This window comes from Lepidochelys kempii, chromosome 5 (genome assembly GCF_965140285.1).
Source record: "Lepidochelys kempii isolate rLepKem1 chromosome 5, rLepKem1.hap1, whole genome shotgun sequence".
Taxonomy (NCBI): domain Eukaryota; kingdom Metazoa; phylum Chordata; order Testudines; family Cheloniidae; genus Lepidochelys; species Lepidochelys kempii.
The window spans coordinates 120,803,272-120,820,269 of NC_136384.1; positions in this window are offsets into that span (position 1 = coordinate 120,803,272).

Sequence of the window (16,998 nt, forward strand, 5' to 3'; positions counted from 1 at the left end):
TTCCCTCCCTTACTTCAGTGTTTCTTTACGATCTAATTTAAGGCTTGTTTACATGGGGGGAAAAGAAAAGGAGTATTTGTGGCACCTTAGGGACTAACAGATGTATTTGATAGCTTTCAGAGTAGCAGCCGTGTTAGTCTGTATTTGCAAAAAGAAAAGGAGGACTAGTGGCACCTTAGAGACGAACCAATTTATTTGAGCATAAGCTTTCCTGAGCTACAGCTCACTTCATCAGATGCATACACGAAAGCTCATGCTCAAATAAATTGGTTAGTCTCTAAGGTGCCACAAGTACTCCTGTTCTTTTTGTGGATACAGACTAACACGGCTGCTACTCTGAAACCTGTTTACATGGGGAGTTATTCCCTAATAGCTAATCCTGAAAACTCCATGTGTAAGTGTTCTTATTCCAGAATAAGAGTGCTTTATTCTCAATTAGCTTAATCCACTGGAATACACTCATCTGGCCTATGCCGGAATAAGAGTGGCCACACAGGGACTTAATCAGGAATAGTTAGGCAACTTTAAATTCACATCCTACCATATTCCAGATTACTTTTCAGGTGTGGACACTCGTATTCCAGAATAAGAGTACCTTATTCCAAATTAGTGTATTCCAGTGTGTTAAACTATAGGGAATAAAGCACTCTCCATAAGGCTTCCACTCCTCTCAGTGCTTCTAGTTTATAAATACTCCTTTAAAGAAAGACATTATCACCACTCCTTATTTAGTGCTTTGGCCCCGAATGGGTATTAGCATCAGGTATAAGTGACATCCTCTAAGGAATAACTCTGTCTCCAACCCTCCTGCGGCCATATTTTAAAAAACTGCAAATAAATATTTGGGAAGGAATTGAAGTTTCATAATAAAAGCTTTTTTTTAGCATGAGGTTATTCTCACTGAGATATTATTTTCAAACCCTGTTAACAGAGGAGGCAAATGTTAATTCTAAGCAAATTTAAACGTAAGGTTGAATTGCTGTAATAGAAAACCAAAGACCTAGCAAAAATATTAGCCTTCCATGCTTCTCTAAACACCCTTCCCCCACCTAACTTAGTCATCTGACAGGATGGTATTGACCAAGGATTCCAAAAAATTTGGGCAATACCCTTTGTATCTCTCTCCATAGCATAATTTACAGCAGTGCCCAATTGTCAGCTTTTTTTTAATAATAATCGCTGCAGCTTGTCTGATTCTTGAAAGTTGGGTCAGCTGTTTCCTTACTGACTGAGGAACAAATGATTTGGAAATATCCTGGCATTGACCCATAACCTATCAATTTGTTCTGCTTTTCTTTGTCAGGGTTGCCGGTGTTAGCAGAAGTTGCAGTTTGCTCTACGTGAGTCCAGTTGGGAGTGGAGAGTAGGTGGCTGGAACACCAAATACTGATCCCATACCAGGAGGAGTCAGGTGGGTTAGTGAGTGTGTATGCACGATCAGTTGGCCTGCTGCCACCAAGAAGACAACATGGACACCATACTGCTTCAAGCCCTAATCGGAATGGCTATAGGACAGGAGTTAAAATTGAGATTAGGTGAAACCCATTCACAATGCCAACAGTAATTTCCTCCTGCACAAAGTGACTAAAGGCGATAAAGAAGTGAAGGAGAAGATTCCAGCTCGGATTGAAAAAGCCAAATGACAAGCGAGCTCTTTTGTTTTTGTCGCGAGGTGCAACAAACCAAACAAGTGAAACGTCATCACCCTGCAGTGAGAGTCAAGTCTATCAAAGAAAGGGCTGAAAAGAGCTGGTTGTGTTCATCTACCAAGAAAAGGATTTAAGGATATGGGAAGAAGCAAGCAAGAGTATCTGCTAATGCAGAAAAGAGACAAAGAAATCTGTAGGAAGCCTAAGTGAGAAAAACCATGGTAGGACTACAGTTTCAGTGGACGAAAGCATCACAGCTCAAATGAATATGGAGGGTATTTTTATGACATAATTTCCTGCACAGAGCGATTAGATCCCAATTTACTGGAAATGACCTGGTTTTAAGAAAAAGCCCCTGCCAATTCTACCAAAATCAAGGGTTAGTCTCTATATCAATTTAAATCTACTTGGTGGCAAACCCCTTTGCTCTAATACACAGTGGATTGTAAAGGGCTATAAATCCCACAAGACCAGGTGTATATCAGATTCCAGGACATATGCAGGGATAATTTAAAGAGGCCTTATGTTGCAAAGAGAGTAGTGAATAGGCGGAATAGAATTACTGAGGAGAAGGCACAGGCAAAAAGTATTCCTGCATTACATATTTATCAGAAATTCAAGACGATAAAGGAATATTTACCATTTTAATGCTTGGAAGCAGCTGACTACCCTTTCTGGGGCTCAGGAGGACATTTTTCACTGATCAGGGTTTTTTTTAATTCCAGATCAACACTAGTTTGTGGAATTCGGAGGGTATTTTTTTTTTAAGTTTTAAATGATTTTTTTCCCTCCAGTGTTTTGGCCGTGTTCTGACACCACGAGCTTTATAAAGGTTTCAGAGTAACAGCCGTGTTAGTCTGTCTTCTTAAAAAGAAAAGGAGTACTTGTGGCACCTTAGAGACTAACCAATTTATTTGAGCATAAGCTTTCATGAGCTACAGCTCACTTCATCGGATGCATGTAGCTCACGAAAGCTTATGCTCAAATAAATTGGTTAGACTCTAAGCTTTATAAACAGTTTTGAGAGTTCAGAGCTTTAAAGAATCAGAAAAGCAGATTGGAAATGAAAGGATGTGCTCTAGCCCTGCCTCAGTTTCATTAGCAAACGAAACACATAAACCACACAACTGAAAGTGACAGGAAAGTTTACCTAAGTGACTGGACAGAAAGTACAAAGAAAGCAAGCCTAAGGGTGGAGTCTTTCTTCATCCTAGTCAATTAGGTGAGCATGTGTGGCAGAGGTGCTTCTACCCCTAGTGGAGACTAGAGAAAATAGCAGGGGAGTGAAAACTGACAAGATCCTAGGGAGCCAAGCTGCAAAAACGGAAAAGGAGGGGTGGGAGGGAATAGCAGATTTGTTGGCTGGGGCTGATGTGCAAGTAGCTGGAATTGGGAGATTAAGGACTGCAGCAAAGAAAAAAAGTGGAAAGCCAGCTGTCACTATTCCTGAGGCCTCCATGGCCTCCTCGAGGCACCCTCCCTCAGGCTTCTTAGCTATCATCTTTCTTGGGGCAGTAACCTGTGTTCTTCCCCTTCTACACCAAGGATTTTAGGCTGCAATTTCTTCCTGAAACTCATTGTGATCACCTTAGCAAGTCTGTTTTTAGTTCAGCACTTGTCATACTGTTCTCTCCCAGGGGCTATGACAGGGTTTACCAGTGACCACCCAGCCTTCATAAGGCAAAGTATTTATTTAGAACAAAACCATTGCAGAGATAACATACGTTGAAAACAATAAACAGTTTATATGCATGACTGTCTTGCCAGGTGTCACCCATCATCCACGTGGAGACCCTGGTAGGGTTCAAAGTCCTTCAAACCCTTTCTGCAGGCTCTGGCTCTCTCAGTCACAGAGTCATTTCAGTTCTTGCATCTAGTGAGAGTGACACGCCCTCACACCCTATTTATATCCGGCTGGACTCTTTAAGCAATTCTTAGGTCATTGTTTGCTGGGCTTCTTGAACCCTGTCAAAACCAGTACACACAATTTCCCCCAAGAAAGTGCTACTTCTACAGATTTGTATATCTGTCTAGGGAATTGCATCAATTCCTCCCTCCCCTCCTCCCCCCCCCCAGTGATTTTAGGTTTTTATTGTTCATTCACACTTAGCAACATCCCCCCCCCCACCGTCACTTCATTGCTTGCTCTGTTCCAAGAAAGAAATTAACCTCTTTACACCCAGCAGGTAACCACAATACCAGGTGAGAGGGGAAACTGAGTCACACATATACTCTTTCATTAAAAAAGTCAGAAGTTTCCCAGTTCTCCACACCAGGTTAATCCCAATCAAGGAAGTGTGGTCTTCAGATCTCTAGTATGGAAAATGAGTGTAGGTGTTAGCATTACCCCCCACACAACCAGTAGATCAGAATCATGAGGATTTTAAATTATAACAGATTTTAAAGTGAAATTTCCATTGCTTTGAATTCAGAAAGGGTACAAAGGACTGAAAATTAGTTTCTGGTTTCAGACCACTAAAGAAACCCAACAATTGAAAAAACAGCCCAGCAACGTCCTTGCTGTCATGAGGAATGAAATAAACCATCTTCTTAATCAGGAGGTGTTTATTAAAGAAAACAACTATTATTACAAAGAAACAATGGGTTTCTATGCAGTTTGAGCACCTGCTTTGTTACCCTTGTATACAAGGGACCATACCCTGGCTGGAACTCTATATAACATATGAGACATCTAGTGGCTGAATAATATATTTCAACTAAAGATGTTGTAATTCCTGCCTTTCCCTCCCATCATGACTGTTAGGTTGGGCACAAAGGCTCTACAGACATCTAAGAACTACAGTTCAATTTGGTTTTCCTTTATCATGCCCCTCCCCTCTATTTCACTCGGTATATCACATTTCTTAAAGGCAAGGAGGAGGGACTACTTACTGCCATCTTTCAATAAGAAGCTTTCTTATCAATTCTGCTGCGTTTTGCATCTAATTGTGGCTGTGGCTGTGTCTAAAGAAAAGGAGTACTTGTGGCACTTCATCCGATGAAGTGAGCTGTAGCTCACAAAAGCTCATGCTCAAATAAATTGGTTAGTCTCTAAGGTGCCACAAGTCCTCCTTTTCTTTTTGCGAATACAGACTAACACGGCTGTTACTCTGAAACCTGTCTCTAAAGGATGCCCTTGTAATTTGCTCCTTATCTCTGTGCATTCCAACTTCCTGATTTATGGTTCCAAGTGTCTCAACATAATCCTAATCCAACAGCAATGCCAGACTGCCCAAGGCAAGGTTAACATAGTATGGTAGCAAAGACTTCCTCTCAGTCCTCTCCCTAGGACTAATGCTTCTGAACCCTCCTCCCAGAAATTAAACTCTCCCACACAACACCAATGACAAGCTTTCCAGCCCTGACAGCTCTCCCAACTCCTAACCCCCTCAGGCAATTCCCAGCTGCCAAATAAAAAGGTCCTGCACACTGTCAGAAGCCCATCTTGCTTTCAAGTCCTGCCCCAGCAACCATTAAAAATGGTTCCCTGTATTTTTTCTCTTTTAAATATTTTTGTTACTAAAAGAGTTGTCAAGCGATTAAAAAAATTAATCGCGATTAATCGCACTGTTAAACAATAATAGAATACCATTTATTTAAATATTTTTGGATGTTTACTACATTTTCAAATATATTGATTTCAATTACAGCACAGAATACAAAGTGTACAGTGCTCACTTTATATTTATTTTTTATTACAAGTATTTGCACTGTAAAAAAACCAAAAGAAATAGTATTTTTCAATTCACCTAATACAAGTACTGTAGTGCAATCTCTTTATCATGAAAGTTGAACTTACAAATGTAGAATGATGTAGAAAAAAACTGGTTTCAAAAATAAAACAATGTAAAATTTTAGAGCCTGCAAGACCACTCAGTCCTACTTCTTGTTCAGCCAATTGCTCAGACAAACAAGTTTGTTTACATTTGCAGGAGATAATGCTGCCTGCTTCTTATTTACAATGTCACCTGAAAGTGAGAACAGGTGTTCGCATGGCACTGTTGTAGCCGGCGTCACAAGATATTTACGTGCCAAATGTGCTAAAGATTTATATGTCCCTTCATGCTTCAACCACCATTCCAGGGGACATACGTCCATGCTGATGACAGGTTCTAATAGATAACAATCCAAAGCAGTGTGGACCAGCACATGTTCATTTTCATCATCTGAGTCAGATCCCACCAGCAGAAGGTTGATTTTCTTTTTTGGTGGTTCTGGTTCTGTAGTTCCTGCACTGGAGTGTTGCTCTTTTAAGACTTCTGAAAGGATGCTCCAGACCTCATCCCTCTCAGATTTTGGAAAGCACTTTAGATTCTTAAACCTTGGATCAGTTAAGAAATCTCACATTGATTCCTTCTTTGCATTTTGTGAAATCCACAGCAAAAGTGTCCTTAAAATTAACAACATGTGCTGGGTCATCATCTGAGACTGCTATAATATGAAATATATGGCAGAATGCGGGTAAAACAGAGCAGGGGACATACTACTCTCCCCAAGGAATTTAAATTTAATGCGTATCATCAGCATGGAAGCACATCCTCTGGAATGGTGGCCAAAGCATGAAGGGATATACGAATGTTTAGCATATCTAGCACGTAAATACCTTGCAATGCCAGCTACAAAACTGCCATGCAAATGCCTGTTCTCACTTTCTGGTGACAATGTAAATAAGAAGAGGGCACCATTATCTCCTGTAAATGTAAACAAACTTGTTTGTCTTAGCGATTGGCTGAACAAGAAGTAGGACTGAGTGGCCTTGCAGGCTCTGAAGTTTTGCATTGTTTTGTTTTTGAGTGCAGTTATGTAACAACAAAAAAATCTAAATTTTTAAGTTGCACTTTCATGACAAAGAGATTGCACCACAGTACCTCTATGAGGTGAATTGAAAAATACTATTTTTTTTATCATTTTTACAGTGCAAATATTAGTAATCAAAAATAACATACACTTTGATTTAAATTACAACACAGAATACAATTAATATGAAAATGTAGAAAAACATCCAAAATATTTAGTATATTTCAATTGGTATTCTATTGTTTAAAAGTGCAATTAAAACTGCGATTAATCATGGTTAGTTTTTTTAATCGTGATTTATTTTTTTGAGTTAATTGCGTGAGTTAACTGCAATTAATTGACAGCCCTAGTTACTAATTTTCCAACACCAGTATAGAATAAGGGCAAAAATCAAACCAGACCATCCTTTTGTTGGGTTTGTACAACACTTAGAATGATGGTGTCTTAGTCCAGGGGTTCTGAACCTTTTTCCCCTTGAGGCCCCCCTCAACATGCTATAGAAACCAGGACCCAGTGGGGTGAGGGAGTGGGGGACTCAGGGCTCCGGGCCAGTGAGGTGGGGGCCTTGGGCATAGGCATAGTTTGACTTTTATTTGGGAGGAGGGGGGCAAGGGCTCGTGGGGCTCAGGCCAGCTCCACACAGTAGGAGTCCAGGGAGGGAGCACACCTCCATCCCCTGACTCACCTCAACAGGCCACCCAGGGGGGACGCAACCAAAAATTATAACTCAAAGCGGGGGCTCGGTTCAAAAAGTTTGAAAACTGCTCGGTGCAGGGAGGGGGGTAGCTAAGGGTTGTGTGCAGGCAGGGGGTAGCTCAGGGTACAGGCAGGGGATAGTTAGGGGCTGTGTGTGGGCAGGGGGTAACTCGGTGCAGGCAGAGGGTAGCTCAGGGTGCAGGCAGGGGGTGGCTAGGGGATGTGTGCGGGAAGGGGGTGGCTCAGGGTACGGGAAGGGTGTTGCTAGGGGCTGTGTGCAGGCTGGGGGTAGCTCAGGGTGCAGAGAGGGGATAGCTCGGAGCTGTGTGTGGGCAGGGGTTAGCTAGGGGATGTGTGGGGCAGGGGTAGCTCAGGGTACAGGCAGGGGGTAGCTAGGGGATGTGTGCGGGAAGAGCGTTGCTAGGAGCTGTGTATGGGCATGGGGATAGCTCAGAATCAGGGAAGGGGTGTCTAGGGGCTGTGTGCAGGCAGGGGGGTAGCTCAGGGTGCAGACACAGGTTAGCTAGGGGCTGTGTGTGGGCAGGGGGATCTCAGGGTGCAGGCAGGGGGTAGCTAGGGGCTGTGTGCAGGCAGGGGCTAGCTCAGGGTGCGGGAAGGGGGTAGTTAGGGGCTGTGTGTGGGCACGGGGTAGCTAGGGGCTGTGTGCGGGCAGGAGGTGGCTCAGGGTGCGGGAAGGGGGTAGTTAGGGGCTGTGTGTGGGCAGGGGGTAGCTCAGGGTGCAGGCGGGAATAGCTCAGGGTGTGGGAAGGGAGTAGTTAGGGGCTGTGTGCGGGCAGGGGGCAGCTCAGGGTGCAGGCGGGAGATAGCTCAGGGTACAGGAAGGGGGTTGCTAGGGGCTGTGTGTGGGCAGGGGGTAGTTAGGGGCTGTGTGTGGTCAGGGGGTAGCTAGGGGCTGTGTGCGGGCAGGAGGTGGCTCAGGGTGAGGGAAGGGGGTTGCTAGGGGCTGTGTGCGGGCAGGGGGTAGCTCAGGGTGCAGGCGGGAGATAGCTCAGGGTACAGGAAGGGGGTTGCTAGGGGCTGTGTGTGGGCGGGCAAGGGGGTAGTTCAGAATGCAGGGAGGGGGTGGCTAGGGGCTGTGTGTGGGCAGGGGGTAGCTAGGGGCTGTGTGCGGGCAGGAGGTGGCTCAGGGTGAGGGAAGGGGGTTGCTAGGGGCTGTGTGTGGGCAGGGGGTAGCTCAGGGTGCAGGCGGGAATAGCTCAGGGTGCGGGAAGGGGGTTGCTAGGGGCTGTGTGCGGGCAGGGGGTAGCTCAGGGTGCAGGCGGGAGATAGCTCAGGGTACAGGAAGGGGGTTGCTAGGGGCTGTGTGTGGGCGGGCAAGGGGGTAGTTCAGAATGCAGGGAGGGGGTGGCTAGGGGCTGTGTGTGGGCAGGGGGTGGCTAGGGGCTGTGTGTGGGCAGGAGGTGGCTCAGGGTGAGGGAAGGGGGTTGCTAGGGGCTGTGTGCGGGCAGGGGGTAGCTCAGGGTGCAGGCGGGAGATAGCTCAGGGTGCGGGAAGGGGGTGGCTAGGGGCTGTGTGCGGGCAGGGGGTAGCTCAGGGTGCAGGCGGGAATAGCTCAGGGTGCGGGAAGGGGGTTGCTAGGGGCTGTGTGCGGGCAGGGGGTAGCTCAGGGTGAGGGAAGGGGGTAGTTAGGGGCTGTGTGTGGGCAGGGGGTAGCTAGGGGCTGTGTGTGGGCAGGAGGTGGCTCAGGGTGAGGGAAGGGGGTAGTTAGGGGCTGTGTGTGGGCAGGGGGTAGCTCAGGGTGCAGGCGGGAATAGCTCAGGGTGCGGGAAGGGGGTTGCTAGGGGCTGTGTGTGGGCAGGGGGTAGCTCAGGGTGCAGGCGGGAGATAGCTCAGGGTACAGGAAGGGGGTTGCTAGGGGCTGTGTGTGGGCGGGCAAGGGGGTAGTTCAGAATGCAGGGAGGGGGTGGCTAGGGGCTGTGTGTGGGCAGGGGGTGGCTAGGGGCTGTGTGTGGGCAGGAGGTGGCTCAGGGTGAGGGAAGGGGGTTGCTAGGGGCTGTGTGCGGGCAGGGGGTAGCTCAGGGTGCAGGCGGGAGATAGCTCAGGGTGCGGGAAGGGGGTGGCTAGGGGCTGTGTGCGGGCAGGGGGTAGCTCAGGGTGCAGGCGGGAATAGCTCAGGGTGCGGGAAGGGGGTTGCTAGGGGCTGTGTGCGGGCAGGGGGTAGCTCAGGGTGCAGGCGGGAATAGCTCAGGGTGCGGGAAGGGGGTGGCTAGGGGCTGTGTGCGGGCAGGGGGTAGTTCAGGGTGCAGGCGGGAGATAGCTCAGGGTGCGGGAAGGGGGTTGCTAGGGGCTGTGTGCGGGCAGGGGGTAGCTCAGGGTGCAGGCGGGAATAGCTCAGGGTGCGGGAAGGGGGTTGCTAGGGGCTGTGTGCGGGCAGGGGGTAGCTCAGGGTGCAGGCGGGAATAGCTCAGGGTGCGGGAAGGGGGTTGCTAGGGGCTGTGTGCGGGCAGGGGGTAGCTCAGGGTGCAGGCGGGAATAGCTCAGGGTGCGGGAAGGGGGTTGCTAGGGGCTGTGTGCGGGCAGGGGGTAGCTCAGGGTGCAGGCGGGAATAGCTCAGGGTGCGGGAAGGGGGTGGCTAGGGGCTGTGTGCGGGCAGGGGGTAGCTCAGGGTGCAGGCGGGAATAGCTCAGGGTGCGGGAAGGGGGTAGCTAGGGGCTGTGTGCGGGCAGGGGGTAGCTCAAGGTGCAGGCGGGAATAGCTCAGGGTGCGGGAAGGGGGTGGCTAGGGGCTGTGTGCGGGCAGGGGGTAGCTCAGGGTGCAGGCGGGAATAGCTCAGGGTGCGGGAAGGGGGTGGCTAGGGGCTGTGTGCGGGCAGGGGGGTAGCTCAGGGTGCAGGCGGGAATAGCTCAGGGTGCGGGAAGGGGGTTGTTAGGGGCTGTGTGCGGGCAGGGGGTAGCTCAAGGTGCAGGCGGGAATAGCTCAGGGTGCGGGAAGGGGGTTGCTAGGGGCTGTGTGCGGGCAGGGGGTAGCTCAAGGTGCAGGCGGGAATAGCGCAGGGTGCGGGAAGGGGGTTGCTAGGGGCTGTGTGCGGGCAGGGGGTAGCTCAGGGTGCAGGCGGGAATAGCTCAGGGTGCGGGAAGGGGGTGGCTAGGGGCTGTGTGCGGGCAGGGGGTAGCTCAGGGTGCAGGCGGGAATAGCTCAGGGTGCGGGAAGGGGGTGGCTAGGGGCTGTGTGCGGGCAGGGGGTAGCTCAGGGTGCAGGCGGGAATAGCTCAGGGTGCGGGAAGGGGGTGGCTAGGGGCTGTGTGCGGGCGGGCAAGGGGGTAGTTCAGAATGCAGGGAGGGGGTGGCTAGGGGCTGTGTGCCGGGAGGGCTCCCCTTGCGGTGGCTGCTCCGCACAGGCTCTGCAGCCCCGGAGCCTGGGCCCCCTACCCAGGCGGCCTTTACCAGCTACATGAGCAGTCAAAGGGGGCTGGGAGCTGAGGAGCAGCTGCAACCCTGGGCACCAGCCGCAGATGTGGGGAAAGCCACAGCTGTCCTCTCCATGGCACCACCAGCCGAAGAGCAGCTGTCCCACACTGCTTGGCTCCGGCTTCCCACCCACAACCTGGCCAAAGGGAGGGGCCTGAGGGGAACTGGTGGAGATGTGAGGGGTAGAGGGGCTGGAACTGCCCCCAGGGCTGCCCCACTCTGGGTAAGGCACTGCCGTTTGTGGGGGCAACATCTTTGTGCTCCCCCCAACTCTGCCCATGGGCTCAGGACTTCTGCCTGCGCAGAGCATCGGGACTCGGGGCTTCAGACCTGCACTGCTTCTGGCTTCAGCCCAGGGGGAGCGCCCTGAGCGGGGGGGCACCAGGGCTCCCAGCTTCTGCCCCACACCACTGCTGGCTTCATACCTGGCGGGGGGTGGAGGAGGCACCAGGGATCACGGCTTCTGCCCCATGCCACTGCTGGCTTCAGACTGGGGCGGGGGGCACACGCTGCTCCTGGCTTCAGACTGGCTGGGGGTGAGAGGGGGCACCAGGGCTCCAGGCTTCTGTGCTGTGCCGCTGCCAACTTTGGGGGGGGGGCGCCAGGGCTCGGGGCACTGGGTTTCCTGTGGCCCCCCTGAAAGGTCTCACAGATCCCCAGGGGGCCACAGACCCCTGGTTGAGAAGAAGCTGTCTTAATCCATGACCAGGCTTTTTAGGTGCTACAGTAATACAAGTAATCGAGGTGTCTGTATAGCTTTAGATCTAGATGCGTGATACTCAGACTTCAGTGGTTCAGGAGCCAAATTAGTGATCAACATTACCCGAAAGAGCAGGGGTGAAAGTAAAATTGAAAACTTACCAGTACGGGGCCGGCTCCGGCCCCCCCCCCAGAAGGGGCGGGGCCTCCGGCAGAAGGGGCAGGGCTGTGGGGGTCAGCGTCCCACACTGTAGCAGTGGCCGGAGCCCCGGGCCCTTTTAAATCGCAGGCCCCGGGGGCAGCTGCTCCTTTTGCCCCCCGCCTCCCTGTTGGCAGCCTGGGGGGGCAAAAGGGGCAGGGTACTTAAAGAGCTGCCATGGCAGCACTTTAAAGTAAGGTGGTAGGGGCCGGTATTGGTGGCCACTTTTTACCAGTACACCGTACCAGCCCGTACTGCCCTACTTTCACCCCTGTGAAAGAGCCACAGTAGTGTGAACTCATTGCTTCATTTACTACATAGATATAGATATATTATTCTCACAACAAAATGACTAATTGATAATTGATCATTTAGATTGGTTAAAAACTAAATCACAGTGTTTTAATATCATATGCTGCAAAGAGCCTCTGGAGGTTCCCAAGCTTCCGTCTGATGAGTATCGCTGATCTAGATATATATAAAATATAATCAATAAATACTAAAATTTTATAATACATATGTAAATCTTCAAAATCTTGAACAGTAACTCTAGTCAATGTCCAACAGGATGTTTCAACCTCCCTTTAAATGTAATAGGAGCAGTAAATTGTGCAAGGACCCCTGCACCTGTGGGGAGTTGCACTGACTTTAATGGCTCATGCTTGAGCACACTGATAACATAGGCCCCAGTTCTGCAAACGCTTACACACATACTTATCTCTAAGTAGGCAACAGGATTACTCACACACTTCAAATTAAGCATGTGTGTGTTTGCAGAAACAAGGCCTAGGGCCCCAATTCAGGAATATACTTAAGCAAGTTCCTAACTCTGAACACGCACCATGTGCTAAAAGTTAGGAGGAAGTTTAAATATCTTCCTGAATTGAGGGGTAGGTGAGTAATATTTCTCCTGGCATCAAGAAAGGCTCAAGGGGTGTATGGTGAAGACCAGAGGTTGGAAGCAGACAGAAACTGTAATCTGCCCAAGGCCACACAAGAAGTTTGTGGCAGAGCCTGGTCACATTAACAACTTTGAATTTCTCCCAAACTGTCATGATATTGATGTGAGTTACACCTTTCTAACTAAGAGCAGAATTGTAGCATTAGAGGGGAATTCGTCCCTCTGCTGGTACAGAGATCACACAGGGACCAAGAGGGGAGGTTTTGCACCTACCCAGTGCTGGGGCTGCATGAGCCCTCACAGCAGGTTGTGGAAACTGGAGAGCTGTGCCCGCTCCGGCCATAATTCATTTGGGCATTGCACTAGCAGGGATTCACTGGGGCATAGTGATGTCCATTGCACCCAGGGCTGCTGCTGCAGAAGAGCAAAGCTCATATACTTGGTACTATGCCTGCCTTGTGGTTGGGCAAATTCACCATGGGGGACCCTGTAGTTGCTCTGTTGCTACTTTATGCCAACAGAGCACTTGTCCAAGGACAATCAACATGTGGTCAGCCGACATCAGGCTAGTCACATAGTGCTAACTCTGCTCTTTGTTTCCACCTATTTAAGACAGCTAAAATATTTAATATTTCATGTAAATAGTTACTATAGCTGTGTCAAGAATGTTATATGGCTATGAACAGACGGAGAGATGGTCTGTATGGTTGTGAATTGGAGAGAAGGCCACCCACAAAACCCTCTCTCTTCACTGAGATGCAGTCCACACTAGGAAAAAGTTTGAGAACTTTTGAGCCAGGGGAGGTGCAGGGAACTGTGACATTGTTCTGATTGAAATTGTGTAAGTATTGTAGCTATATATTATTTGGATGACTGCTGAAATAATTTTATCATGCAGAGGTTTGGAGGATGGCGTTTAATAGCAGGACCTTTTTGGTACAATATGTTTGGTCAATGTAATATCCTAAAGCTCTGGTTCTTCAAAATACTGAATGCGTGCCAAGTCCGCATTTGCACACAGACGTACACATATTTTGTAGCTCATCACTATTTTTTGCAAGCACACAATTGAGTATTATTGCTTTATACCATACTTACACATTCAAACTGATCCAAAGCTCACAGAAGTCAATGGAGACTCCCATTGACCTCAGTAGCCATTGGATCAGACCCCAGCATTGAAAAATCTTGGGAGATATCTTACTTGTAAGTCAAGACGATATTTCTACATATTTTTTATTTCTTTGAAAAATTCCATAGGAGCATGAAGTGCTGATGCAGGGAATTTTTCTTTTCAAAGCAGATGCTGCTGATCCTGTGATAATTTTCTGTTTTAACTGGTAGACTTGTTATCAAGTGTGCTTATGAACAAGGGGGGGAAATAACTGATCCCAACTCTGTAAGGATCTCTTTCTGTGATGTAAAAATATGTTCTTACTTGAATTCCAAGGCCAGATCCAGTTTACATTGACTTCAACAGAAGTTGGTATTTTCCTTTTATGCCCAGACCCCCCCTCACCTGCTACCAGTCTCTCATCAAATCATCCCACCCTCTCCTTCACCCCAAGAATATTTTTTTTTAAATGTGTGGTGGTGGCATTTTGTGAACTTAAAATAGGATGTTAGGTTGGAAATGCTCAGGCAACCTTAGCTACTGGGGATGCTACTACTATACACAGTAGAACACTGCAAATTCCCATTGGGCTGTTTCTGGCTTTTATTCCCAAGACATGGTCAAGGGCAGCAGGGCCCTGTAGATCCTCCCTGAAGCCCACTCCCTTCACAGGAAAGGAAAATGGAAACTCTAGGTTCAGTCAGTAGGGGGGGATCTGAGGACAGCTAATTTGTTTCCACCGAGGGAGTGTCTACACTGCAAATAAAAACCAATGGGTGGCCTATGCCAGTTGACTCAAGTTCACAAGGCTTGGGCTAAGGGGCTGTTCAATTGCAGTACAGATGTTCAGGCTCATAGTGCAGTCTGGTCTCGGGGACCCTCAAGGTGGGAGGGTCTCAAAGCATTTACACTGCAATTAAACAGGCCCTTAGCCCGAGCCCCTCAAGCCTGAATCAGCTGGCACAGGCCAGCCACAGGTGTCTAACTGCAGCCTAGATATACCCTAACTGTAAAAACACCTGTAGCTCCCCCTGCTGTTTGTCTCCAGTCTCACCCATTCATCAGATGAGGCACCACTGCTCTTTAGGATTTGCTGCTTCTTCCTCCCATCTCTTCCTCACTCACCAGGGTGGATAAAAATCAATGTTTTTTTTAAAAAAATCAGATTGTTTTGATAAAATGCTTTTTGAGGGAAAAAACCTATCGAAAGATCGTTTTAATTAAGATACATAATAGCTCAAAGATATTGCATCATGGAATAGGGATTATAAATTCTAATTCTATTGTATTAGAGCATATAGTCATATAATGTCTAAGAAAAAGTTTGTAAATGAGTTCCAATAGTTCATGGATTCGGGACCCAATGTTATGGGGTTCCAGGGGCTTCTGTATAGATTATTTAGGTTAATCTTTCTATCTACCCAGTGGAACTCAGTGCTCAGTCTAGAAGATACCACCAGAGATGCTTAGTTTTGCAGTTCTCCAGAGATAACATGCTTGTTAACAGCAAAAAATGTTTGTTTTTAAATAATATATAGAGGTGAGAAATAACAGACCTCAACACTATTGTCCCTCTGCAAATTTGGGTACACAGAGTCATCCCTTATTTCCCTCTAAAAGTGCAAAGTTTCAAAAAGTTCAAACATAGAAGATTGTTGGGGGCAGAATAAATCTGGACAAGGAGAAGTCTAGAGATGGGAGAAGAGAAGGACAGGCAGTAGAAACAAAAATGAAACTGTTTGAGCAGCATATTCCAGAAGTCTTGAGGTCTTTCTGAGTGTAGCCTTCATTGATTTGAGTTCTACCATGCCATTCTCTCACTAGAAGGGAAAACCTATAAAGGCAGCAGGCCGTAAAAGAGACCCAGTTTGGGAATAAGAACCATTCAAGAAATACATATTTGCCAATGATGTTTTAAAGAAAATCACACCAGTGAACTGGTGGAAGTCACTTAAGCACCTAGATTCAGTTGAAGTAATAATCTCACTTTTAACAGCAGTAGCTTCTTCTGCTGGTGTAAAGAATATTTTCATCCTTTGGACTAATTCATACCAAACTGAGAAATTGTTTGGGACCTGAAAAAGCAGGAACGCTGGTTTTCCTTTTCCAGATTATGAACAAGCAGGAAAATGAAGGTGAAGACGACTGAGTTAGCTGCAGAAGCCAATGTTTTAAGTTTCTCATGTTGACCTGGCTGACATAGTTGATTTAATTTTTTTTAACATATTTCATTTAACTAGTTTAGTTAACAATTTTAACAAAAACAAACCTGACTTTAAAAAACTTGAATGTTTAACTAAATTCAAAAATTCATATGCTTGTTTTGTTAAAATAAAATGTTTGCAGTTGAAGAAAAAAATCCAGAATACATAACGTTGTTTTAGTTAAATAAAACAATTTCAATGTCTGTCTGGTGATGTTCTCCTCCTAATACAGCATGGCAAGAAAACCCTCCAAATATTAATGATTAACGTGTTGAATCTGAGATACTTAATCTCCCAATGACGTCATAAACATCTGTTTCAATTACCTTTGGTAAATGAAATAACCAATCATTCATTTTCTGATATAGCTATAAAACTAATCTGAAAAATTTTCAAAATAAATCACTTAAAAATATATAGTGTGTACCTTCTAAAAATGAAACCTACATTTATTTCTGAGTTGTAAAGAACATGTATTAAGGTTATAACAACCAACAAGAATGCACTTTTATGTAGAAATCCGTGATTAAATCAAGTCTTCCTGACTAGTGATTTAAATCAATTTGATTTAAATCAAATCCACCCTGCCACTCCCACTGCTTCCTGAGCAAGGAAGGCAGAAGCTTCACTTTTCCTGCCTCTGTTTTATCTCCCTCACAGCAGCTATAGCTCTTTTCGCAGGGAGAGAGGCTGCGCTGTCTCCTGCAAACTCTTGTCTTGTATCTTGCCTCCCTGCCCTGCTCCCTGGAGTTCTGGACTCCTGGAGCTGCTCCTCCCATCCCCATATTTGAACAGCTTTACTCGGCAGTCATCCCGGTCCCTGCTAGGATCTCTAAAAATGATGTCTCCAGCGTTCCCTCATAGGAGCACAGAACAGCTCACTCTGCGGCCCCCAAGATTTTATGTTAAAAGGTTCCTGAGAAAGTGAGGGTCAGGTTTATAGCAGCACTGTCCAGTGGCAAAGCAATTCTTTTGAAGTTAACATATGCAAATTAAATTGTTAATGGGGTAGCATAAGAGTCCGAATTTACACTCATTAACAAGTTTCACTTCACAGGAGGGACTTTTAAAAGTGGTCTTCATTGGATTTTAAATAACCATTTTATTATGATGTATAAAGGCAAAAAAAAATCAAGTTGTTCCCCTTTACTCCACACCATTTTTTAACCTTTGAAATATCAAGCGTGATCTTCCCTGGTTCTCCTGGCAAGACTTGCTACGTCTTAGCCAGAGTTGCATCATAATTGAAGTTTGGATGATGCTAAAGCTGGAACAAAGTTCAATTCTCCAAAATACTGGACAGCTATTGGA